The following is an 11,200-nucleotide window of genomic DNA, read 5'->3' as shown; positions in this document are numbered from 1 at the left end:
AAAATGGATTTCATGGTGACTGACATTCCCATGTATTTTTGGTTTTGCTTTGTTTTTATTCCAGCAGCAATAAATAGATAGGACATATAAGAAAAAAAATCAGAGAGTAGGATTTATCCAGAATTCATCCAGATGTGGTGAAGTAAATGTGTATCCCAAGTCACTGTGTACTCATCTAAAGATGCTATGATAGGAACTGTGTCAAAGAGAGGGCTCAGAGGCAAAAATCTTAACACAAGAAATATGATGAGAACACATTCTCATCCATCCTAGAATTTAATTAGGAACTGATGAGAAAAATAATCTATTTCAGTGTGACAGTGTTTAGGGTTCGGGTTTATAGAAAAGGATTTCCTCAAATGGCTTGATAATTTTTGACCCACTATCAGTAACATACTTCATCTTCACAGGCAAACTCAACGGGCAAAGCTTTGATTTTTTAAGTAGCAGCTTTCCTTACATAAAAACATATAAAATAGTCAAAACCAATTAAGAGCAAACCTGACTTAAAGTATTCAAAACAACAGATAATTTCTCTTTAAAAACTTAAAAAAAACCCTACAGAAACAAAACCAAGGAACCCTCTAGAATAGATTATCTTTTTGAGAGTCTTATTGCTATGATGTGTGAACCCCATCTAGCCTGGATGGCTGTGGCAGGCTGAGCTCTCTGTTACACATACTCTGAAATGGAAGTTAGGGCCTACTAGATATTTATTACAGAGTGGAAGAGAAGGAAAGGAAGCAGAACTGGCAAAAGCATCAAGTTGAGTTGTGGTGCAAACTCAAGGGTAACCTCAGCTGATCCCATAGGGTGCTCAGAGGCTAACCTGACTCCAGATTTACCTGACCCAGACACGGTGACTGGACTTTCTACTCCTGCATCCATTAATCATTTGCTGTGATGCCACCCCAGCAGGTGTGACCTTGGGTGAGATGAAGGGGCTGGCAGCTGAAAGCTGTCTCCTGTCCACGTTGGCAACAGTTGATTCAATAAAGCCTTAACTGAAGAGGGATCTGCGTGGTACATCACTGCCACCAAAATGTTTTCCCCAAACTCTTAGTTACAATTATAATGAGTTCTCTCGAGTTATGTAACTGTTAATGTGGGACATCCCTCTTTTTTTTGTTGTTAGCCATTATACTATGTACCATCTCCACCCCTCCCAATGACACAAAAAAGTAATTTTCTGAGACAGGCCTGCCAACGTTTTCATTTCCATTCTAGTTTCATTGAAGACATTTTAAAGGGTCATAGACTTTAGGTGTTTCAGTGAACCTCTAAAACATAACACTGAGATAATAATTGGGAAGCATAGTTTTGAACTAATAGAATGTTTTTTCCTTCCTAGTTATATTCATTTCTTCCTTTGTATTATTAAAAAAGAGAGCAGAATCTTAGAAATGTTCTTCTAAATAAGTAGTAGAAGAAGAAAAGAAATAGATGTGAGAGGAGCAAGACCATTTAGCACCTGTCAGACTGAAAGGAGTCTGTAATCAGAGAATCAGACACCTCCTATGACCAAAATGGTGTCAGTTTTCTTTTGAAAATAAGTAAAAATTGCATTGGCAGATCAACAATTTGCAAACTTAAATTTATATCATTTAATTGAAGATCTCAAATTATTGTTTCAAAGGGCTTTTTAAGCCTTTCATTAGTCACCGTAGGCTAGGTGGTTTTTTCTCCTTTAAAACAGATTGTCATTTATTTCAGAAACAGAATTGACACAAATGAGAGCAATAGTATAGTGCTCATGACTCGATTTGGAAGGATGAAAAGAGTTTTCTGTTTGTTTCTCTTTGGAGGTGGCATTGCAGTGGACATCTGTTGGGTTAGCATAAGTTAATTTAGTCCCTTTGTACTTTATAGTTGGTCCAGAACAGAGCCTTTTCCATGAATGGGTGTGAGAGAGGGGAAAGAACCCAAGTATCCTCAATTAGTTTGCAATGTTTCACATTGTTTTATATTGCCTACTTGTTTTTCTTAAAAAAGATATTAGAATTTAAGATTATTACTCAGGTGTATTAAATGGAATTCTTGATTTTCAACTAATTAAACAACAATACTACCATCATCACCGTCGTCATCATCATCATTATTCTTATTTTGCTGACAGAGGCTGAAAAGTGAGTATGACACTTTTAAGCACCCATATTTTAGGGATCTTTTTGTTTTTGATCAGTTTCCAGTCTGAATGCTCAAATGGAATGTTTTATAAGAATCAGTAGCTCTTCTGTGCCTATAGAGATGATAAGAGCTTTAATGGCAATCAGGAAGGAAGGGTTTGAGGTGAGAAGAATTATTGTAGCAATTTGACAAATTCTGTATATAAAGGGGAGATGGAGGGAGAGAGAGTGTTTGACTCAGTTTGAAGTCTTCATCAAGTATAAAGAAAAGGCAGGGCTTCCCTGGTGGTGCAGTGGTTGAGAGTCCACCTGCCAATGCAGGGGACACGGGTTCGCGCCCCGATCCGGGGGGATCCCACTATGCCGCGGGGCGGCTGGGCCCGTGAGCCATGGCCGCTGAGCCTGCGCGTCTGGAGCCTGTGCTCTGTAACGGGAGAGGCCACAACAGTGAGAGGCCCGCATACCGCAAAAAAAAAAAAAAAAAAAAAGAAAGGGCAGAGAAAAAAGTTGGCACATATAATAATTGCAGTTTTTTCATAGAGCATCTGAATGTATAAGGTGCCCGAGAAATCATTTTTTCTATAAACTGATTAAGCAGTTTCTTTCATGGACATTACTATGGTTGGAGTTTTGATTAGACAGTTCTTTGGGAATAGAGACTTCCAATTCCAGTACTCTTTTTTTTTTTTTTTTTTTTTTTTTTTGCGGTACGCGGGCCTCTCACTGCTGTGGCCTCTCCCGTTGCGGAGCACAGGCTCCGGACGCGCAGGCTCAGCTGCCATGGCTCACGGGCCCAGCCGCTCCACGGCATGTGGGATCTTCCCGGACCGGGGCGCGAACCCGTGTCCCCTGCATCGGCAGGCGGACTCTCAACCACTGCGTCACCAGGGAAGCCCCAATTCCAGTACTCTTGAAGAATAAGAATAGTGCTTTGGCAAGTCCTGGTGCTCCAGAGTCAGGAGAGGCTCCCAGGGTGCAATGCGAGGGTCTGCAGGCCACGCGGCCAGAGCCTGCTGGTGTGAAAGGAAGACACAAGGGTTTGTGCTTAGACGCAATACTGGTAAGAGGACATATTCTTTCCTCCCCATCTCCCTTGTTAATCAGGTACAACTGGGAAGAGCAACGGTTATAATCATTCTGCTGACCTCCACTTTGGTTCTAAAGACCACACAGGAAAAGCATTCATAGGTCATGTGCATTGGCTTGAGAAGTTAATAGAAACAGAGAGAAGAATTTTTCAGCTACGTGGGTGTCATTGCAGTTGTCCAAGGAATTATTCATTGTTTGTATCCTAAATGCCCAGTATATATGGTTGCAGCTGTGTATCTGAGCTTCTCTGGTATCCATTAAGGTTTGACGAGATACTAGTAGATGCCTGGGGAATAATAACAGTAACAAACCCCCCAGACTTATCTTGTTTTTTCCTTTTGTCTTTAATTAAACTCAATAATCACCTTGTTGTGTACAGTAATATCAAGAGACCATCTTTTGATTTGTATTAAAATTGAAGTTAGCATATGGGGATCATACTGCCCATATTCCTACTGACAACAATGCAATGTTATCAAAGATGAAGGTGGAGGGAAAGGACATTTGACACCTCTGAGTTGCAATATTCTTAGTTGTTTGACATTCTTAAATACTAGCAACATTGTATGGTGGACTTCTCTGGTACCTACTCCAGAATCTTTCCATGTTTTCCTATTTAGAAAGTCTTTTGTCCAGACAAATGTCCTCTAGGCTTATAACTGAACTTGTCAAGCTCAATCAAGGCTTCATTCTTTCTATCAAACTTCCCTTCCATTTTCCCAACGTTATGCTATGAATTTACTCTTTCTCTGGTTTATCATCTTCTTATTCTACTCTTGTTTCCGTGACACTTCTGATTCTTTTCAATTTTACTTAAGGATGCATTTACCTTGATCTCAAGAAAAAATGTTTTTATTTCTCAATGAGACAGTGTTTAGAGAATGGAATTTCTCTCCTTGAAGGACATCAAGAAGAACGCTACTCACAGGGACTTACTGAAAGATTTCATTCTTAGGGCATTTTGGTTGACATTGGGTTGGCTCTTCTGACTTATCACGATGTTCGTTGTAAAACATAAAATGCAAGTCTCATGACAGCAAATTTTAAGTCATAGGTTTCAGAATTTGGGATGTATTTGGTAATACCCAGACGACTTTACTATTATCCAGAATCCCAGCTTTAAAAAAAAGGCGTAATCTTCCAAAATGGTGCAAAACATACCTTACAAAAGAACAAAACCTAAGGGTCACATACTGTTGAGAGAAGAATCTCTCTCCAGCCAGGCCCTAGAACCTTGTGTCTATTGGAGGCATTCTACATGTAGCCATCCTTACGGCAGATGGAAATGAACAGCATGGATTTATGTTTGAGGGAAGAGAAGGTACTAACTCAAGAATCCTCCAGTGAAGGCTTTACTTCTCAGTAAAGAAAAAGGGTATATACAAAAAGTGTATATACAACATGGTAGCAGCAGTAAAGATATGTTTACTTTATTGTATGAGTGGACATGTAATTTGCCATCGATGGAAATGGGTTGCCTATAGCCTATTTGCATTGCAAGAATTCATAATAATAAGTTATGCACAACCGAGAGACAATGCTTCCTGCTTATAGAACAAGAAGTACTCCTCAGTAGGATTCATTACCTCATATAATAAAAATAGCATGAACCATTTTCAGTAGGAACTGTAGTAGGAATCTGAATTCTTTCACAGACAGAACGATCTAAGGGGGTTGGAGAAGCAGACCAATGTGTTACCTTGCAGATTTGAAATTCTGTGATCTTTTTATGATATATTTATAGTAACCTATGCCATGTAAAAGCAAAATACCAACAGTCTGAGACTGTCAAAGCATTTTATGAAAGAATCATGTCTATAATTTCTCATCTATAGTTTATTAATACAGTTCTTAGTTGTTAAGACATGTCCTTGTGGAAATATTTTCATTATCTTTTATGTGTCTCTTTGTGTGAAATCACTTGGACACATTACTCCCATACCTGTTTCCTCACCTCAAAATACACTTCCTCCTGGGATTGTTAGGAAGATTCATATAGGTGAAAACACTTTGAAAGAGTAAAGCATTATGTCTTTTACTAGAATTCTATCTGCAATTGTTATTCACTTTGCCTATTAATAGTTCTTTTCAAATTAGTGTAATCTCGATAATTTTTTATTTACTTCTTAAAATACTCAAACATTTTATTGTTATTATAGATTCACAAAGTGAAATTTGAAGACATGTAAAAATCTTTCAACCTATAAAATACAATAGAAATCTTTTTAGTTAAAATTATTTCTCAATGAAAGTAATGACCCTTTATAAACCAGTCATAACTTCTTTTTTCTTTTAATGAGAACTGATATCCACTCTTTAGAGTTCTTTTCAATTTGTATTGAAATGCCAACACAGTGCAGGAATAAAGAGTGTGTGATCTGGAGCCAGACTGCTTGGGTTTATACCTCAATTCTGCCACTTACTAGTTGTATGATCATGACGCTGGACGCTCAGCTTCTCTGTACACTGGTGCCAAACTGAATCTCAGAGACAGAGTTTTGAGTGAAGTAGAAAAGGATAGCTTTATCACTTTGCCAGGCAAAGGGAGCCACAGTGGGCTCCTGCCTCGAAAAACTTTGTTTCCCAACTTGGAGGGGCTTGTGAGAGTTTTTATAGGAATCGTTTAAAGAGGGCACGATCAGCAAATTCTTCTGCTGGGTTGCTGGCGAGGTAGCAGGAGTCAGCATCATCAGCCTTCAGGTTCCCACTGGTCTGGGGTCTACATGCTTGTGGGCAGCATAGGTCATTAATCGTTAACTTCCTCACCTGGAGGGGGTTTCAGTATCTGCAAAACAGCTCAAAGACGGTGTGCATATTGGTAGAATGGGAAGCAGGACCTTGCCCCAGGGCTGCATTATTGTTTCTCTTGACTGTTTTCTTCCTCCCTGATCTGACATCCCCTCTGTTCCCAAATTAACAAATGCTTGAATCTGTCCGTTGGAACTCAGGGAAGGTCATGGAGGCTGAATGAAAGCTATTTCCTGTGATCAAAGAAATGGGGGACACAGACCGGCTTTGTGCCCAGGAGTCCCACAGGGCTCTGCTCAGTATCAATCATAGGGAAATATCTTAATCTCTCAGAGTTTCAGTTTTATCATCTATAAAGTACATATAATAAAGTTACTTCCTCTTGGAGTTGTAAGAATTAAATGAGATAGTGTATATAAAGCACGTGGCAGAGTACCTAGAACATACTAAGCACCCAGTGGGTGTCACCTTTCTTTACTGCGGTCTTTCTCTGGAAGTTTCTAATCCATTCCCTCATCCAGTATAATTCCTACTTCCTAATACAAAAAGGGTTTCTTAAACATCTGGACCATCAAGAATCTTACTATGTAGATTTCACCTTCCAGACAGTTCTGCATTTGCACATGTTTGTGTGGCCTCTAGATTGTAGTCCTTAGGAGCCGCACTCAATTAGCTAGGAGATCCTGAAGTGCAGTAGTACTGAGAGGTATATCTTGATGGCCTTTGTAATGACCTCTGCAGTCATTTCACTTCTTTCTCCCAGTGCTCCAGAGTGAACAACCAACTTTCTTCTAGCCTTATAGCCTTGGCCCCCTCTTCCTCCTTCTGCTGATGTCATTTTCTTTAGTCTTCCCAAGCTCACTCCTTTGGTCATTCGGATTCCAACAAACTTCCCCTAACGCAGTAATGGAACTAAAGTAGCCACGTGGGCCCTCGGTATCACGTCACCAATTTTATTTGTCTGCAATTCCGGATGATCTTCATGATAATTTGTTAAATTTGTTTCTGTCTCCCCATCGTGAAATACAAGTTCCATGAAAACTGTGGCCATATCTGCCTTATTCACTTACTGCAGTTTTCTCAGCATATTATACGTGTCACCTACTAACTATACGATACATATTTATTGAACGCATAAATGCAAGAGAATCATTTACTTCAAATAAAATGGCAGAGCAATTTTCATATATCTAGAATATCTTTCCCACATTTCTTATTTGTCAAAATGGCACTCATTCCTATTCTATGAAGTTCTTTAAGCTTCACACAGGAAAACATTAGTCTCTCTCCTATGTGCTCCTACAATATGCAGTTTCCTTAGATGCAAAGGCCTTTGTTAGATATGATTTTGTAAGAGAAACTACTTGTGCATTTGGTCCATACTGGGCTGCGACAATTTTCTAATAGGGGTCACCCTATATAGCTTGAAGGAGATTCCTTTGCTTTTTGAAAAGATTTTTTTAAGGTGAGTTGAGAATCATTATGTTCATAACATGGAAAAGAAATGCATGGGTTTATTATATAGCTAACCAGCATATTTTATACACAAAAACTTATAAAAACATAGAGTATGTCCTGGTTTTTAACATTCAATTACCTTTAAGTAAAAACTCAGGGGAGGCCTTTGATAAATGTGACAAAATGTAATGTTTCTGGTAAGGTGTAGATTCTGCTTTTGACAACCTGTTTATCATCATTTGTTTACCCACTTTAGCGTTCCACGCAGTTCTGATTTGGAACACTCTCTTCTTTGTCTAGAGGTTGCTAACAAAAATTCTAAGCGTACTTAATCTCCATCTGCTCTTGTAAATAGCTCAAGCGCACAATCTTAATTCATTCACTTATTTGACAAAACAAAACTGATTATTGGGCTTCCCTGGTGGCGCAGTGGTTGAGAGTCCGCCTGCCAATGCAGGGGACATGGGTTTCTGCCCCGGTCTGGGAAGATCCCACATGCCGCGGAGCGGCTGGGCCCGTGAGCCATGGCTGGTGAGCCTGTGCGTCCGGAGCACAGGAGAGGCCACAACAGTGAGAGGCCCGCATACCGCAAAAAAAAAAAAAAAAGAAAAGAAATGCTGAATTCCTTGTGCATAATGAACTTTTATGAAGAGTATTCTGAGCAGTTGAGTTTTAAAAAAACTAATTTGTTTTTGATTTGCATAATTGATGTTTGAGTTCAGCATAGAAATAAACTCAGTTGGTAAATTGAAAGGACATGAAAAGATTGAGTGAAAGATTTAAAAGTTCAAGACAAAAGGAAGAGATTGCCTTTTATATTTATGCCTACTACTTCTCTGTGAATTGTATAGTGCTTTTAGGTTGTTATTCAGTCTGAATTATTCTCCAGAAACAGCAAAGAAAGTGAGAGTCGCCTTGCAGCACAGTTCTACTGAGCTTTAACATTCTGGGTTTAATTTAATATTGGGAGTGAAACCCACACTTAATTATTTACTAATTGCTACATCTCACATGAGCAAAGGACTAAATTATATTCTCTTTTTCTGGCTGCATTCATAGTGAATTGAACCAGATTATTTGAGATGCTATGACTGGAGAATGGGAAGGGGGAGATGAGGTGACTATGACTTGCCAGGGGTCTTTTTAGCAGGCATCTATGAGCCTGGAAATATTCTCCAAACAGGAGAAGAGCCAATGGAGGAGTGACAAATAGGCCTCCGTTATCTTGAGGATAGGTTAATATGGCTGTAAGACTCGGTTTGCAATGAAGCCTAAGATCTGAGGGACCAGTGTTTAGGGGAGGCCCAACAGTGCTGGTAAGGACTCAGAGGACTTTCTGAGAGCCAGTGATGAGGAATCTGAGGTTCAGAATTAGACCAACTACACAGGTAAGGCATCACTGGAAAATTAGGGAACATGATAAAAACCCAGTCACTGGGAAACTGAATGGCCATTTCATTAACAGAGAGAAACGCAAAATGTGTAATATGGGATGAAGAAAATTGGACATAGAGTAGGGAACACATGTCTCAAGCCCTTGTGACCTTGTCAAGTTAGGTATCTCACTATCCATCCCAAGGGTCACTGATCAATTGTGCTTATTAATCCAGGCAGGTTTCCTGAGGATTGAGTTCATACATGTAAAATTTAGGACAGTGCCTGGCATGGATTAAGTGTTCTGTAAGTGTTGTTGTTTTGGTTGTAACAGTGTTTTTGTTGTTACAAGGGACTGAGTTTTAAAGTAGACTCAGTCTTTGCCGATCTAAGCAGTAAGGTAAGAACAAAATTCCTAGGGACATGGCGGGACCAGCCTCATTAAGCAACAGCCCTAATCTAATAGGACTCTCACTCCCACCTGCCTAGACCAAAAATTGGTTGGGAATGTGGAATAGAATTTATCCTGAAGGTGTTTACCATGTCTGACCTGACTACTTACTGAAACCATCAGCATTTTGCAGCATCTTCTGGATGCAACACTAAGTGGCTGCCTGTCCTTGCAGAAGTTTAAATTTTTTTCTGAGCCACAGAAATGTATCTTTCCTGTGACTTTGTATAGTTCTTTCAAATCCCCAAATTTATACAATCACTAACAAGTTCAGTATTTGGTAGGGAATAATAAAGGTCACTAAGTAATTTAGACCAAAACTGGGATAACCAAAATTCTAAAAGGCATAATAGGAGAGACATTGTGTAAAAGTCTGGATACTTATGAACAATAACAGTTATTCTAGGAAGAGAAACAGCATAGAATGGGGGAGCTCTTTCTCATCCCCATTCCTTTAAAAAACTGCTTCCTCCTCCTGGAATTCCTTGCTTCCAGTGGTCACTGGGGAGACACCTACTCATAGTTAAATATTTACTTACACAGAGCTCCATTAACAAGCATTTCTTTCCCCACAGGTACAACTAACTGCTTTCTCTTTGGAATCCCCAAGAAACAGTTTATAATCTGTACTGGAGACCTTGCCACGTGGTGTTTATTATTGATTATCAACAAAACTCCTCTACTAGATAGTGTCTTCCCTGAGGTCAGGGATTTCTTGCTGTTGTTTTAACGGCTATATTGAGATATAATTATGTGCCATAAAATTCACCCAGTGGGATTGTGTTTTATTTGACTTCTTATCTTCAGCCCTCAAAATAGTCCTGGTGTGATACAGAATTAGCCTCAATAAATCTTTTTTTGAATAATGGAACCCACATATGAAGGAGTAAGGATTTCCAGTGGATACCGACCAGATGTGAAACTGATGTACCCCAGTCAACTAGTTTGTCTTCAGGATCAAGTTGGTAGATGAGGTCACCCTCTGCCACCCGCACTCTGTATACTTTGCTTTAAAGGTTGTGCCTTCAGGGACTTCCCTGGTGGTCCCGTGGTTAAGACTTTGCCTTCCAGTGCGGGGGAGGGGGGGCAGGGTGTGTGTGTGTGTGTGGGTTCGATCCCTGGTCGGGAGCTAAGATCCCACATGCCTCGCGGCCAAAAAACCAAAACATAAAACAGAAGCAATATTGTAACAAATTCAACAAAGACTTTAAAAATGGTCCACTTTAAAAAAAAAAAAAAAACTTAAAAAAAAAAAAAGAATGCGCCTTCAGATAGAGGAGGGGACATTGCTTCACCAACAGTGACCCCTTGCCTGAAACTGTAGTGGACTAGTATAAATAAATCAGCTTCAGGATTTACAACTTGGGACCTTAATAAGAGGCTTACCACACTATCTTCAGTAACTGAAAATGGGGAAACAAAACAAAACAACCTATCTTTTCCTTTTTGTATCAGGACAGGTTGTTTTAGGAATACAGAGAACAATGGATTGGGAAACATTCATGGCTTAAACCTCTAAACATAAAAAAATTTTAGGAACTATGTATCAGTGGTTGCAGGGGAGTCCAGTTTTGTCCCCCCAAATGCTAAGAGCTCTCTTGGTAATGCTAAATAAAGCAAATTATACAATCAATAAGTACAGGGAACACTGTTTTCTACTTTTATATTTCCTCCAAATGTCTCAGATAAAGGCTATATGAGAAATGAATGTCATATAATAACTACCATTTAGAAGAAAAAAACTAATGTAGACTGTTGTATTTACAGGTATAACAAATAAAGATACACGTGCGAATTTTAAAAATTATACCCCTAATAAAAACATTCTGTCTAACCCTAGCATGACGGTAAACCTGTATATCTTCACTACCCAAACACAAAATATGTTTTAGTTTTAATAATAAAATAGTACTTTTTAGAAACAAAAATAACCAAATTAACTTCATAATAAATA

This window comes from Lagenorhynchus albirostris, chromosome 18 (assembly GCF_949774975.1).
Source record: "Lagenorhynchus albirostris chromosome 18, mLagAlb1.1, whole genome shotgun sequence".
Lineage (NCBI taxonomy): Eukaryota > Metazoa > Chordata > Mammalia > Artiodactyla > Delphinidae > Lagenorhynchus > Lagenorhynchus albirostris.
Note: the sequence above shows the minus strand (reverse complement) of the source record.